At 46.7% G+C, this 15,458-nt stretch overlaps 1 protein-coding gene across 1 annotated transcript in view; it reads left to right on the top strand.

Annotated features, from left to right (window-relative positions):
* Positions 1 to 15,458, top strand: part of NR1I2 (nuclear receptor subfamily 1 group I member 2) — an 812,250-nt gene that overhangs the window by 748,778 nt on the left and 48,014 nt on the right. The window lies entirely within an intron of this gene.

Genomic DNA, 15,458 nt, shown 5'->3' with positions numbered 1-15,458 from the left:
GCAGTGCTACGACCTTTCTCTTCTGCTCTTCAGCGAGATATTCTTCTCCCCTGACCGACGTCGAGCCTTGCTGTCACTGCCTGGAACAACTGCCCCCGCTGGAGGATCCTTTCCGCTTAAGGTACTGTGTTCCGCCTGGCTTCCCTTGCCACCGACTGTACGGGGTAGATTTAGTCCCCGGCTTTCGAACCTGGGAGTGCCTGGGACACTTTGGCTAAACTTTCTGAGCCACTCTAAACTCTTTTTGACTCTTTGCAAGACTTTGAATCTCTAACTAACAGTGTGATCTTGGGCACATTTTCGCTCCGGCTACTCTAAGAGTGGGCCCGGCCTAGTGACTTTTGCTCACCTGTGACTTTATTCTTCTTTAAGCCTATTGCAAGTGTTCTGGACCTTAGAGTGGTGTGTCTAACCTATTTCTGCTTTTTCTCTCCCTTTCTTGGAAACTACTAGAGTGTCATCTAACGTTAAGCACTCACCTCTGTTTTAATTAAGTGGTGTTAACCTAGAGTTGTCTAGATAGGAGAAAGGATTGAATTTACTTTCATTATAACTGTGTTGAAGTGTTTTTACCATATTCGTTGCTAGAGTGTTTTTTTACTTATGTGTGTTTTTAAATAAATAACTATATTCTTTTGAAACCAAGCTCTGGTCAGTGTTTGCTTGTGCTATTGTGTTTTGGTACATATTGTGTATACTTTGCATACTGCCTAACTCTTCTTGAGAGAAGTCTGACTGCTCAGCCACAGCTACCAGGTAAATCTGGGTGGTACGGACTGCTACCAAAGGGGTTTACTGCTCTACCTGTAGTCTTAAATCTTTTGCAGTGTTCCCCAAGGGAACTGCACAGGTTTCTGCCTAACATCCGGGGAGACGTTCCAATTGCGGCATTTGCAAGAGGTGGGGTCATTTCGAAAATTGTTGCAAAGATTACCACATTGGTGGAGAAAAGGGAACCATGTTGGTTGATGAATATGATGCAATCTCATCGGAAGAAGGAGAAATGTCAGAAAATGAGATTGTTACTGTAAATATGGTACAGTGTATGGGATACGAGTGTGAACACCCTTCTGCTTGGGTTGAGGTGAATGGACATCAAGTGAAGATGTTGGCTGATTCTTGTTCGAAAATCACCCTGATGTCCAGAGTGGTTTATGAAAACACAATTGGCGGTAGTGTGGAGGATTTGAGTCCCTCGGATAAGAATCCCGGGGGATACAATGGAAGTAGAATTGAGGTACTAGGATGTTGTAAGGCTCAATTTAAATTCAAGGTTAGGGTAACCTATGGGAACATTTGTCACTAAGAAGGGTGAGACTTTGCTTGGATGGAGGGGGCAGAGGGGGCTGTGCATCAAACTTGATCCTAACAGTAAAGAACAGGTTCTGAATGTGGCCAACACGACTGGATTAGATAAAATTGCCCACAAGGGTTGTGACACAATTTTAAAATATCCTGAAGTCTTTAGCAAGGGTGTGGGATGTCTAAAAGGGATGTTGCACAAAATGGTGGTAAAAGAGGGAAGTGTGCCTGTTGCGGCTAAACTTAGACCTTTGCCATTGTCCATGCGCAATGTAGTGCACGAAGAATTAAGCAAGTTAGAAAAAGCAGGAATAAGTGAACCCTCCAAAGCTGTTGAATGGATTTCCCCAGTTGTAGTGGTGAAGAAAGCCAATGGTGACTTGAGAGTTTGTGTTGACTTAAGGGAACTCAATCGGTGTGTAGTAGCTGATCGACATCCTCTTCCAAATATGAGAGAACTCTTGAGTCGCATTGCAAACGCAGCATTTCTCGCCAAATTGGAGTCTAGAAAACTCACTGCTTTTATTACATACAAGGGAATTTACCAGTTTCGCCACATGCCCTTTGGACTGATATCAGCATCCTCTCTATTTCAGAAAGTTATGGATAAATTGTTAAAGGATGTAAGTGGAGTATGGTGTTTTCAGGATGATGTCCTTATATGTGGGAAGAGTGAGGAGGAATTGAAAGACAGAGTTGAGGTAGTATTGGACATTTTCAAAGCAAGAGGTATAACATTGCGAGGGGAAAAGTATGTTTTTTCAAACCGAGTGGTAGAATATTTGGGTGATGAAATTTCAGAGGATGGGTGGAGGCCGAAAAGAAATTTGGTGGATGGTATTATGAGAATGCAATCTCCAAAGAATACGGCGGAATTGAGGTCGTTTTTGGGAACGATTGAGTTTTACCCTCGTTCTGTGGAAAACTACGCTGATAGTGTAACCAGTTTAAGGGAAATTTTGAAGAAAGGAGTAGAGTTTGTGTGGAGCAAAGAGTGTGAGCGAGAGTTTAGTGAAATTAAACAGAAGATTGACATGGCAAAGCCTTTAGCCATGTATGACACAAGGAGGACCATTCGTGCTGTAGATGCCAGTGATACTGGCATAGGGGTTGTGATGTCACAGCTGGAAGTAGATGGAACTGAGGTTGTTGTGTTACATGCCTCTTGTATGTTGAAAGGTGCGGAACTTAACTATTCTGTCCTAGAAAAAGAAGCCTTAGCATGTCATTGGGGCATAGAGAAGCTCAAACTTTGTGTGGGGACAAGAATTCATACTGAGAACTGACCATAAACCTCTGAAGGCTATATTTGAAACCAAGGGCCTCGATAAAGTGTCAAGGAGGGTTGCCTGTTGGGTGACAAGGCTGCAATGTCATACATTTGTTATAGAAGTGGTTTCTGGTAAAGAAAATGTGCAGGCTGATCACGCATCCAGAGTGAGGATGGAAGAGGTCAATGGTGAAGATAGAGAGAGAGGTTTGTTGAGATGGTTTTTGCAACTGTAGAAGGTGTTATACAGAAATATGAATGTACACGGGTGATGGAGTCTGAAACGTGAAATGTGGAAACAGTGAGTTTTGTTAAGGAGGAATGGCCAGAAAATAGGTTATTGTCTGGTGAAGAGAATGCATTGTGGGAAGTGAGGTTTGAATTGTCTGTGAAGGATGGGTTAGTGTATCGATGGGACAAGTTGGTTGTTCCGCATTGTTTGAGGGAAAAGCTAATAAGAACTGCACATCAAAATCATATAGGTGTGTACAAAACTAAAGAAATAATAAAAGCGGACTACTGGTGGCCAGGTCTAGATCGTGAAATTGAGAAAGTGGTTGGAGGTTGTGTAGATTGCATCAAATCAGGAAAAAATGTGTCAGCTGTGTCTCAGCCGGTGAACAAGGTTCAGGCACCCAGAGGAGTGTGGCAAGATCTTGCCATAGATATTTTGGGTCCGGTTGATATGGGAACGGGGCGAGGAAGATTTGTCCTTGCTTTGGTAGACACATTTTCGAGATGGACAGAATTTAAAGTACTTAGAGAAGTAACGTGCCAGCATGTTGTGGGATTCTTGTCAGATATATTTGAGAGGGAAGGGCTACCCAGGAGCGTGCTTACGGATAATGGTCCACAATTTGCTGGGAGATTATTTGAAGAATATTTAATCAAGTGTGGGATAAAGCACAAAAGATCTGCGCTGTATTATCCACAGGGAAATGGCATAATTGAAAGAGTAAATCGGTCCATAATGGAAGCTATCAGAGGGGCGAGCGCGTGTGGCAGTGATAAGAAGGTGGCAGTGAAGGAACGCTTATATGCTTTGCGAATGGCACCGTGTGCCGAAACAGGAGTTAGTCCTTTCGAACTTATGAGAGGTCGCAAGAGTAACACACTATTGTCACCGGCCTGGCTGGGTAGGGCAAGAGAGGCTGATATTGTTGTGGATGAGGTAAGAAAAAGGATGGATGCTCGAAAAGACAAATGGGTGAATGAGAGGTTTCCTAGAAAAAAAAACATTGTTGAAGTAGGAGATCTCATCAGGATAAGGAGAGCTGTGGTACCTAAGAAAGGTGAGCCACTCTATTCTGATCCTGTTAGAGATACCCAAGTGTTTGGCAATGCTGTACGATTGGAGAGTGGACAAGTATGGAATCTGTCTAGAGTGGCTAAATTAGGAATTCTGCTGGTGTGGTTATTGGCTCAAAATTTTGGGCTTGTTGCAGATTCTTGTGTGCAATTCCTTGTAGTAATTGCACATGTTTGACTAGGCTGTGGGCATATACTGTCAGTTGTTTGTTAAGCTGGTTGCTCCTCCCACTCTTCCTTGAGAATGTCGTGTAAGGACCAGGGCTGTCTACCAAACAGAAGCTCACAGAGGGAATACCCCGCGGATGACTGTGGGGTGTTTCGTAAGGTCATAAGTGCCAAGGACGAGTATGCTTGTCCTTTTTGCATAGACTTGCCTAATAGCCTGGCAATTAAGGAGTTAAAGGGATCACTGTTGCACAGGGTCTTGTGCAACATCAGCTTGATCTGGTTATACCTTTCTACTAGTACATCTGTTTAAGGGTGATGAACGGTTGTTTTTAAGTGGTTTATATGTAAAACTTGACATACTTCTTGTACTAGCTGTGTAGTGAAGTTGGTGCCTTAACCCGTTGCTATTTCCTTGGGGATACCCACCTGGGCCAAGAATGATATTAGCACATCCCATATGTGTGTTGCGGTTGCTTCTTAGTGGAAACGCTTCAGGATACCGGGTGGCGTAGTATACGATCACCAGTAGATACTTGTGTCCCCGGCTAGACGGTTCTAATGGACCAACGCTGTCCATACCGATTAGCTGAAAGTTCTCCTGAATCAATGGCATTACTTATAGGGGAGCCTTGGGTACTCCAGCTCTGTTCTTCAGTTGACAATCTGGACATTGTTTGTAGAAACGATTGACGTCACCATGTACCCCCGGCCAATAGAATCTCTGTAGGAGTTGAGGGTGGTTTTGTCAGTTCCTTGGTGACACTCCCCCGAATGATTATGAGCTGCTTTGATCACTGTATTCTGGTACTTTAGTGGAACGTGGAGTTGTTTTGTGGATTCCTTGTGTTTTTCTATCACTACTCTATGTAGGAGTCCCTTTTCCTTCCAAAAATAGGATCCCTGGGCCTGTGGCCACTGTGTACTAGCGGCTTCCCAAGCATGATGTAAGGTAGGGTCCTGCTCCTGTGCCATTCTGTTGTGACCTTGTTCATCAACCCTACAGTCAACGGCAGCAGCACACATTGTTCTGCTGTTCCATAGGTATTTCTGTCTCCTTTTCTTTACATGTTTTCTTTTTCTCTTTAGGAGCCTCAGTTTCTATTTGGGCAAACAGAGCCTCTTCCTACCACTCTTCTCCTAGATCCTTGATAATCTCTTTAAAGCCAGGGCATCTGATCCTAATATAAGGGGTTCTGGGATATGTGACATGACTGCACCATTTATCCAAATATTCCTTCGCCTTAACTTCATATGGATATGGTTTAATGTCACCATGTATGCAACGTTTACGTATCGCCCGTCCGTCTGGTTTGGCTGGACCGACCAGCTCGCTGCTCACTGCTGTCTGAAGGCTTCCAGATTCGACCATTGCTGAGGTTGGATGTCCGTACTCCTATGCTTCACACATGTACGGATATTTCCTGTCACTTGTTCTCGCCATCCCCTCTGCTAGTTCGATTGGAAGAGCGTCATAAAAGCTGACATCCATGGTTTGTTTTTACTTTCTTATCCCAGTTTCTGGTTATGTGACCCCATTCCCCACCTTCTTAACACTGAGGGGCCTGGGAGTGGGTGACGGAAGAAACCTCGGATTTATCGCTATGCCCTCTGTAGCTTTGTGTTTCCAGGATTCTCCTTTGGGCTTGGGATTGTATGCCCCTACACTACGCCCTGGCATAGGTCTTAGGTTGGGTTTGGTTATTTCCGTGCTATTTTTGGTCATTGTCATCAATGTCATTCTTCCATGCCTACTTTTTGGTAGGCGGAAGCAATGAGAACTGCCTCCATTAGGCTGGGTTGTTGATGTTGTTTCAAACCGCTTTGTATAAGCGGTGGTAAGGCTTCTGTGAATTGTTCCAAGATTATTTTTTTCTGCAATGTCCACTTTGGATGAGGTGGTAGTTTGCAACCACCTATCCACCAGCACCTTCACTCGATAAGAGTTGTTTTGGGGTTTTGTTGGGATTCAGAAAGTTTTCCCGGAATTTGATGCAGTAGCTCTCTGCATCGTGACCCATTTGCTCCAGACCTGCTTGTGTTTTTGTGTCTCATTGTACAGTGAATCCCCTGTCTGGTTTGCGGCCAAATAAGCGCTCTGGATCTCACTGAGCATAAGGGGTGTTATGTACTGACCCCATCTGTCCGGCTGCCAGGCAGCATTACGAGCCACTCTTTCAAAATTGACAGAAGAAATGTGCTGGAACCTCCCCAGTGATATGCTTCTGTAATTCACTTGCAAGCTTTGTCGCATGGCGGTGGCACATCCCAACTGGGCTTGCTGTACCTGAACAGCTTGTTGCAAGGCCTGTCGATAGGCTTCTGCCTGCTGACTTTGTAGGTGTATGGCTTGTTGTAATTGCTTTTGTCCTTCAGTTAATGCTTTCAATAGGTTCTCCATGGCGTTCGTCATCAATCCCACCACTACCACCACTTCTAAAAACGAGGTTGTCACTAATAAGCCAGAGACTATGGGTTAAGTTCAATGATGCTTATTTATTTCCCAGGTTACAATTATCTGCATTGTACGTCCTCCTTTTAGTCCATTCCCAATTCCTCTTCAGGGCTCTTTCTTAAGTCTCAGTCTTCTCTGGTAGAAGGATCTCCTCTTTATGATATGATATGGCATTTGTAACGTGCCTATACACAAGTGTTTCAAGGCGCGATGAGGCAGGGAGGGGGGAACAAAGGGGAGACAGACAACGATCCTACTAGGCCAGGTGTCATTCAGATTGCGCAAGGGTAGGGGGGGAAGGGAAAAGTGCAAGGGGGAAAGGGAGAGGAGAAAGTGCAGTACAGGGTTGGTAGAATACAAGATAAATAAGGGCCCGCTGGAGGCAAGTGCAAGGTAAGTGCAGACAAGTGCTGGGAAGGGGGGGCTGTAGGATACACAGACAGTCCCGCAGTGCAGGGGTTGCCAGGGAGGCAGTGCAGGGGAGAGTGGCTGGGCCAAGGACCGAGAACGGTGAGTAGCCCAGTTGCAGATTCAGAGCAGTTTCAGTAATTAGCAGGGGAGAGGAGGAGAGAAACCAGAAGCAAAGAAGAAGGTTTTGAGGTGCTTCCGGAACCAGAGATGGTGCTCAAGTTTCAGGGAGGCAGGAAGACTGTTCCAGAGGGAGGCCCCTGCTGCAGAGAGAGAGATCTACCCCCAACTCGTTGATTGGAGAAGCGGCTGACCCTGAGGGAGTTGGAGGCGGATGAGCGAAGAGCTCGAGAAGGAATATATCTAGGAAGTGAGAGTTGAAGGTATTTTGGCCCCAGGCCCCAGAAGGCCTTGTGGACAATGCAGAGGGTTTTTAACTTAATTCTCGCGGCCACTGGGAGCCAGTGTAGCGATTTCAGTCCTGGAGAGATACGGTCCCTGGGCTTGAGACCAAGGACAAGTCTCGCAGTCCTGTTCTGGATGAGTGCATGAGACGGTTGGCCCACGGCCACCAAAATACGTTTGCCGTCAAATATGAGAGGTATCCATTTTTCTAGACTGACAAAGGGGGGATGGGAAGACTCCGGAGGCGAAGGAGTGATTGTAGAAGTCAGCCAGGGCAGGAGCCAGGGAGTCGATGTGGTCCTTGATAGTTTTGGAGGAGCAGGGGTGGACCTGTTTTGACGAGACTTTCATAGATAGGACTTGTCTGGAAACCTCGTCAGCAGGAAAAAGGGGAAAGGCAGAGAAGGAAGGAGGGAGGAGGGGTGGCTGGAGGAGGGGTGGCTGCAAAAGGACCAGAGGAAGAGAAGGGAATAGAGGGGGGGAGGTGATAGGAGGAGAGTGAGGACAGGATGTCCTGAGTTTTTGGAATGAAGTGAGAGGCCAGTGCCGTGCAGAGGGCCTGGGAGGGGACAGGAGAGGTAGAGACTGCAGCAGAGTTGGCCAGCTCCTTGCAGATTTTAGAGAGTTCGGCCGAATTGTTAGATGCCGCAGAGATGCAGGCTTGGATAAGGGCTCTCTTCTTGATGAGAACGGAGAGCCGGTATTGCCTTTGGAGCAGGCGGCAGGCCAGTTTGTCAGAGGATGAACATGAAGCACGCCATTTCCTCTCTGCCACCCTGCACTTGTGTTTTAGGGTGACGAGATCCGAGTCATACCAGGAGTTACATTTGGCTTTGAGCTTCAGCCGGATTCTCATGGCAGGGGCACAGATATCAAGAGTATCAGATATAGCAGAGTGGAGAGGGCTGTGTCAGGGTGGGAGTCAGCCGAAGGGGGATGAGGGGGCGAGAAGGTGGCGGCGAAAGCCTCAACTGACACGCGCTTCATGGGTCGGATGACCGAGAAGGAGGGTGGCAGTGATGAAGGTGGCTTTGCCTGAGGGGTAGGGAAGGTGAGGTGGGAGGATAGGAGAAAGTGATCACTCCAGGAGAGCCGGACGGAGAGGTGAAGGTCGAAAGAGATCACAGCATCAAGAGTGTGCCCTGCAGAATGAGTCGGCCCAGACGGGAGAATAGAGAGTGAGAGAGAGGCGCAGAGGTCGCGAAAGAGTCCAGAGGGGGGACAGGAGGCATCCAGGTGGCTGTTGAAGTCTCCAAGAAAGAGGAGTTGAGTGGTTGAGGACAGGAGTGAGGAGGAGAGGTCCGCCCACTCAGAGAGGAAGGAGGAGATTTGACCGGGTGGCCGATAGATAGCCACGATAAGGGAATGGCTAGGAGAGAGAGAGAGAGAGTCGGCAGACAAGGCATTCAAAAGAGGAGTAGGTCTGCGTAGCAGTGACAGTGGCAGGTATCCACTCGGGGAAGATAAGGGCAACACCCCCCCAGCACAGTTTGGCCTGGGCACGGAGAGGATCTTGTAACCGTCAGGTAGGAGTTTGTCAAAGCAGGTGACAGAGCTGGCCGTGAACCATGTTTCAGTGAGACCAAGGACATCAAGGTCCAGTTCCTCAAGAAGGCGACAGACTCAGAGGAATGTTTGACGGCAGATTGAGAGTTAAGAGTGGCAATGTGGAGAAGGTTGCCATCCTTGAAGGACTTCCGGGGAGGGGTACAGATCAGAGATACGCCCTGTGGAGGTGAAGAAGGAGCACAAGAGGGGGCAGGGAGGGAGGGTGGAGGCAAGGTAGCCTAGGACAGAGGAGGGGAACAGCAGGAGAGTAAAGGAAGTTGATGAGGCGCGGGAAGCATCTATCAAAGAGGTGAAGGTTGGCCTGAGGGCCTTGGATCAAGACGGTCCCATTAGAGTAGACATTAATGTTGGCCTTAGAGGAGTGGAAGGAGGCCAAGAGGACATCCCAACGGGTGCCACCATTAATGGGAGAGGAGGAGAAAGGTGAGAGCACAGAGACCATATGAAGGGTCCATAGGTCAGGTGAAGGCATGAAAAAGAGGATGTCGGTGAGGGTTTCCTTGGAGGAGGCACTAGTGTAGGTGTCAGCGATAGGGAGGCCTGGATTGGAGACCAGGATGTCCTTTTTAAACTTTTTCCTACCAGATTTAGTGAGGAGAGCAGGATAGTCAATGGAGAAGCAGTTAGAGAAGATAGGCGAGATAGAGAGCGCCATAGAGTAGGCGGGAGAGGGGGGAGACGCTAGAAGGGACAGCTAGAGCAGGCAGACAGGACAGCGGGAGGCAGGCAACTAGAGCAACGGGACAAGACAACACTCAGGCTTAAAGCGCTCACAAAAAGCACATGAAGACAGGAGGGAGACACTCGTGTGGGAATCCTGAATAGGGGAAAAAGGCCTAGGTTTCACAAAGCAATTATGTTGTACTCAGTCAAAGTTAAACACCACCGAAGTTTGAGAATCCTGAATAGAGGGAGAAAGGCCTAGGTTTCACAAAGCAATTTTTTTACTCAGTCAATATGCCCAGCTAAAGTTCTGCTGCACCCATGCATAGTCCTACTTCAAAGGCTGCTGAGGAAAATGGCTGAATATCAGTCTTAACCTGTTCATTTAAATACCCACTCCATCCCTGATTGACTGGACGACCAGGAAGTTCCTGCCCTAGTTGTGAGTAGAAAGGTGTTGTCGTTGTCTCTGCTTCCCCCTTTCAAGCCATCTGTATGGTTTGGGACCGCTCTGGTTAGGTACACTGTTGGATGTCTTGCTCCTTTACCCAGAGCGTGAGATTCTGCCATTACACCCCCATTCCCGTGGCCTTGGCGCTCTTGGCATAAAGGGTGGGGATTTTTGTGAGGAAGTGGCGAGGCTAGGACGCAGAACACCAGTCCCTCGAACCATTGTCTTGTGGTTGCCGTTCTAGCGTTCTCCATTTGTCAATGTTTCCAGGCTGTACAGGTGTTGCAGCTGCAGGGAGACTGCTCTGCTCCCTGCTGCTGCAGCCCCTCCACGTTACCCGACGATGCAGCCGACCGGGCATCCGTCTGTGTCCTGCCCCATTGTGGGAACCCGCAGTAGGATGGCGGGTCTGCTACCTGCATGTGTCCGGTGTCCTGCTTGGTTGGCTCAGTTTCAGGGGGAGTTGATGCTGTGTCCCGTTAAGTGTAGTCCCTGGTCGTTTCACAGGGTGTCATGTGATAGGACACATTCTGCACCACAGGGGGTAAAATAGCGCATGACATACCATGTCATGTCAGCAGTCCCTTCCTATAGTGCCTTAAAGTAAGCAAGCAAGGTGTTTAAAGGGCAGCGCAAAATAACATAGTTGGAATATAGCGCCTAGACAAAAGGCCAGTTTATACTGCATAGCAATATCGCAATTTATTCGAGACACTCGATGTAGCGATAGTGGCATACTTTTTAAAAATATTTATTAGGTATACAACTCAATGATGACATTTTACCTATATTAGCATCTCATCACACAATTCATAATTCTAAATGACACAGGAGTTAAAATGAGAATAGTACATAAGACGCGTTTTAAAATCATCAAAATAGAAGAAAACGCGAAGAAACATTCTAAAATCCATAATACTCACAAAATGCATCTTTTAAAATTCAGAACACCACATTTCAGAAAATAAGAGCAGGGTCGATCAGGTAGCTCCCTCAATTCCTATAGGTTCAGTCACATTAGGACATTACCTACCGCCATAGTTAATGGAACATAACGCCCACTAAACCAAATAGTGCACCACTTTTCAATCGTTAAAAATCTATATCATATTATAAACGTATTAAAATAAAAGGATCTTAATTCAGCTATGGCAGGGCACTCTTATCAGCAGGTGAATAGTTTCCAATGATGTTTCACAAAGTGGACACGGTCAGACATGGGTATCTTCATCCTAGTTCCTAAAACGTCCACAGTGGGGAGCAGATTAAATCTCCTGCTAAAACATATGGATCCACTAGAGTCACGTGGAAATGTCCCCAAGTATATGGGGAGAACATTATAAGGTCCAACCCCCTGCCCCCAAATTTCTTAAATGTAAACCTCATTTGGTAAGTGCAGCCATGTAATGTGTTTACATTCATTCTTACATACAATCCATTCATTTTAGTACAATGTAATTCTGTATAGTCTAAATGCGTGCACACTGTGCAAGCAAGTCGTGCAAGTGAATTCATTTTTAATTCCCCATAAAAAGGAATAGAGCAGCGGTCCTATATAGATGCACTGGACCAAGGGTCTTGCCTGTCCTTTATACATGCAAGCTTTTAGTTGTGCTATTATAAATAATTGCTTTGGGCAGACTGACCGAGAACATCTTGCTGGGCACAGATTAGCATTGGCATTGAGAATGCATTACCTGACTGGGAGCTGGAGCCCACCTTGAAGTGAATGGGGGTGTACTGATGAGATTGTTGGTACACCTCGCCCCTAAGGGCTGGACATTTAATGGTCCAGGCGCCTAGATCTGCATTAGCCTCACTAGATCCAGAGAGACTGACTGCCCATCAAATGACATGTGAGCATATTAATTAGGGACTGTCCATATTTATCCTATAAAACCGTCATCTAGCCCACAGATGGGAGCTGGCAGGTCGGGGGGCCTTGCCGTGTCCAGAGGTCCTGCGGCACTGAGACCGAGTTACAGGGGGCGTTTGCCTTTGGGCTGCACCTTGTTTGCAGGGTTTTCCTGACTTTAATGCTGTGCTCTAAAGTATGGATAGACATGTGCTTGTATTATATATGATGAAACTATATTGACCTATGCTGGCCACTGTGGATCTAAACTTTAGGCTTAGTTGGGTAACCGCAGAGCAGGCTCTGAAATGTATTTCTAATATTACTGTCAATTGTGATTTAAATTGAGCAGAGTTTTTGGAGTAGACAGAAGGGATTGTTGTTGTGCCCATGATGGGCTAGACTGGACACTTTGGGGCTCATTGCGAGTTGGGTGGTATTCTGGTGTTAAATCTGCCAGAATACCACCCGACAGAATTACTGTTCCCGCCACTTGGTGCAACGGAATTATTACCGGATTACAAGTGGCGGAGGAGGAGTTAAGTCCCATTTTCTGAGAGTCCATTGTACTGTATGGGGCATTTTTGGCAGAATTACCGCCGGGAAAATTATCACTGCGGTAATTCTGCTGAATTTTCTGAGCAAAGTGGGAGGATTTACCTCTAGCATGATGCTGGGGGTAAAGCCCCCCTTCCCCCTTCCAGGGTCATACTCGTAGTTTGGCAGAGCGGGAACATTTATTCGTGCAGTGCCATACTCGTAATGAGCCCTTTGTGGTTTGAAGCCCATGTTTGGGGCATTATATGATGCGACTTGCTATCCTTGATGACATGTGTTTGGCGTGATGTGCAAATAGAGAACTCTGGAGCGTCTTCCGATAATGAAAAGATGTTATAACAATGTTTATTATTTATGGATGTGAGAATTCATTGAGGATTTTATATGTAAATAAAACTTTCTTTTTTTATAAAGTGGTCATTTGTGACTCTGGTAAAAATGACAAACCAGTAACTGTTATGTGATGCCAATATGCGACTCTACCTTTCTCTCTGTCTATCCATCTGTGGTATGCATTGGGTACAAAGTGTGCAGAGTTTCAGAGCTCATAAGTAAGCAGCCAGGTTGGTTGGTAGGATGTCCAATTAGCAGAACTCTATTACAATCGAGAAGGTTTGTTATTTAGGCCCACGTAAATAAATGTAAATCATAGCAAGAGACATGGCAAGGGACGACGTTCTAATTCAGTGTCTGTAGCTCCACCCCGGCGTTCCAGGGCGCTAGAATTTGCTCTCGGGCTAGACCTGGAGACCAGTAAAGTTCCCTTTGAGTTCAGAGCCAAGGCTGGCTGGTGCAGTCCCAGGTGGAGACGCACAACAGAGGAGTGTAATGGAACTGTGCGAGGACAGAGGATGGAGGTCGGGTCATGAGTACGTCGGTCTGCGAGAATTTGGGAGTTCTGCAACTTTGCGCTATTCAGTGTTGAATGGTAAAAAGACAGTAGCTGCGAGAGGATTGTTCAGAGGCGAAGATGGAGTAAAAAATGTGTGCTGCCAGCAAAAAGGTGGTATGAGCATCCAAAATAAGTACATAGGTTTACCAAAATAGAATGTGATACTGGAGGGACACACTTTGGAATGGGGGAGGGCTGGGAGGGAGTGGAGGTGGTGTCATTTTTCCAGGATATTATTATTTATTTGTAACACGCAACACGCCCGCAGGTCTCGAAGCACAAAAGCCAGGTCGTGGAGGGAGAGGGAGATCAGACCAGGGATCAAGTGGGTGAAGAGACGTTGCTAATTATTACTGTTAAAGACGTATATTTGTAATGCTTTATTAAAGCTGCTAATGCAAGGTAGGGGGAAGAGAATTCCATAGTGTGGGCGGTTAAACAGGTGCCGCCAAACATTTTTTAGCTTGCATCTAGGTACAAAGTTTGTTCGCTCCACTGGAGCGAAGGGTGCGCTTAATGGAGGCATGGAGGAGAGGGCTGGTGAGATGCCGAGGGGCCTTATCGCTCTGCATTTATCGGTGAGGGCGAGTATTTGATGTGAAATCTGATGGCTTACTGGGAGCCAGTGTAGTGATCTTCTGGAATCAGAGACAGGATCCCGTGGGCCAAGGTTACAGATGGCTCTGACGGCCCCATTCTGAGCTGTTTGAAGACTCTTCAAATTGTTTTGATGTGCCTACCAAAAGACTATTGCAATAATCGAGCTGGGAGTTAACAAGCGCTGTAACCAGCGATGAAAGATGCAGAGATGATTGGTACGGCTTAATTTGCTCTAGCAGCTTGTTAACATAGGCACAGGACGATTTAACATGTAACACATGTTGCTTCATAGTCTGCCCAGAACCGCGGACGCCGCCCAATGTTTTCACAGTGGAGCTTACTGGGATAACCCAGTTAGAGATGGTAAAATGACTATCTTGAGTCGAGCTTTTTTCCTTGTTCAGGAACAGGGAGTTGACTGACATCCAATCTTGGATCAAATTATACGCTTTTTTGATGAGAAGTCAGTGTCAAAGTTTCCCTATACCTCGAAGACCAGCTGAGAAATCCACCAGGTAGGTGGCACCCCAATCCGGAGGAGAGCAGGATAATGAACATCATCAAAGGCAACATCAATCAAGGGGGGCTTGATTTGTTTAGAAGTTTTGTACAGCACTGCTTGCAGAGAAAACGGTTTCAGAAGCTAGTGCAAGGCATGAAATCGCCTATAGGTGCGACAAGAACATGTGGCATATGAGGGGATAAATGGGAGACCGGAACGTGAGTGAATCAAACTACCAACCAGAATACCACAACATCGGTGGGTCTTCCCAGACTCTTCTGAAGTTAAGCTTCCCAGAGGTCATGGTGGGGTCCTGTGACTATGGGAAAAGGTGTGCTGTGCTTGTCATGGTGGAATCCATGAGTATGGTATGTCACACAGGGGGTAGGAGCGGTTTCTTGATATAACCACACTCTCCGTAACCTTGGAGTTAGTGATGGACTGACTGGCATTTGCAGGGTTGTTTGCATCAGCTGTTGGTTTCTTCAGGGTGCGTAATGCATTTGCCGCCTGGAAGTAGGCTGGCAAGATCCAAGAGTGTGACCGTCGGGTGAAAGTGAGGGCAGATGCAAGCAGTTTCTTGACAGTGTGGGGGTGCAAATGAGTCAACCGAAGCAGAGCAAAAGTTGACAGACAGGAGACTGGGTGACAGCAGGTGTGTTAAGAGGGTAACCCACGGAGATGAGGAGGGAGAGTAATGAGGCAGTTGGGATGTCTTTTTTGGGGAAGTCGGGACTGAGTGAAGAGGCAAATGAGAGCACTGATTTAGCAATGCTTTCATCCTCACCAAAGAGGTTGGACATAATCCATTGGGTTTGTTCCAACTTTATTCTGCGATCATTGTTATGTTCCTGGATGGCAGTCTCTTCTAACATGGACCTTCACTTGTGTACAGCCGATGGCAGCGCTCCCAAGAACCATACATAGAGATGAGCGGGAAAAGACTAGGCCATTTTACACCTCCCTTTCTTTGAATTGTGCAGGACGATAGAAGTCCTGCAGTCTTGGAAGTATTACCTGTCAAGCATCCTAAAAGCTAAGGTCCGAGAGAG

This window comes from Ambystoma mexicanum, chromosome 7p (assembly GCF_040938575.1).
Source record: "Ambystoma mexicanum isolate Mex_15411 chromosome 7p, UKY_AmexF1_1, whole genome shotgun sequence".
NCBI classification, from domain to species: Eukaryota; Metazoa; Chordata; class Amphibia; order Caudata; family Ambystomatidae; genus Ambystoma; species Ambystoma mexicanum.
Note: the sequence above shows the minus strand (reverse complement) of the source record. Positions and strands in the feature narration are given on the sequence as shown.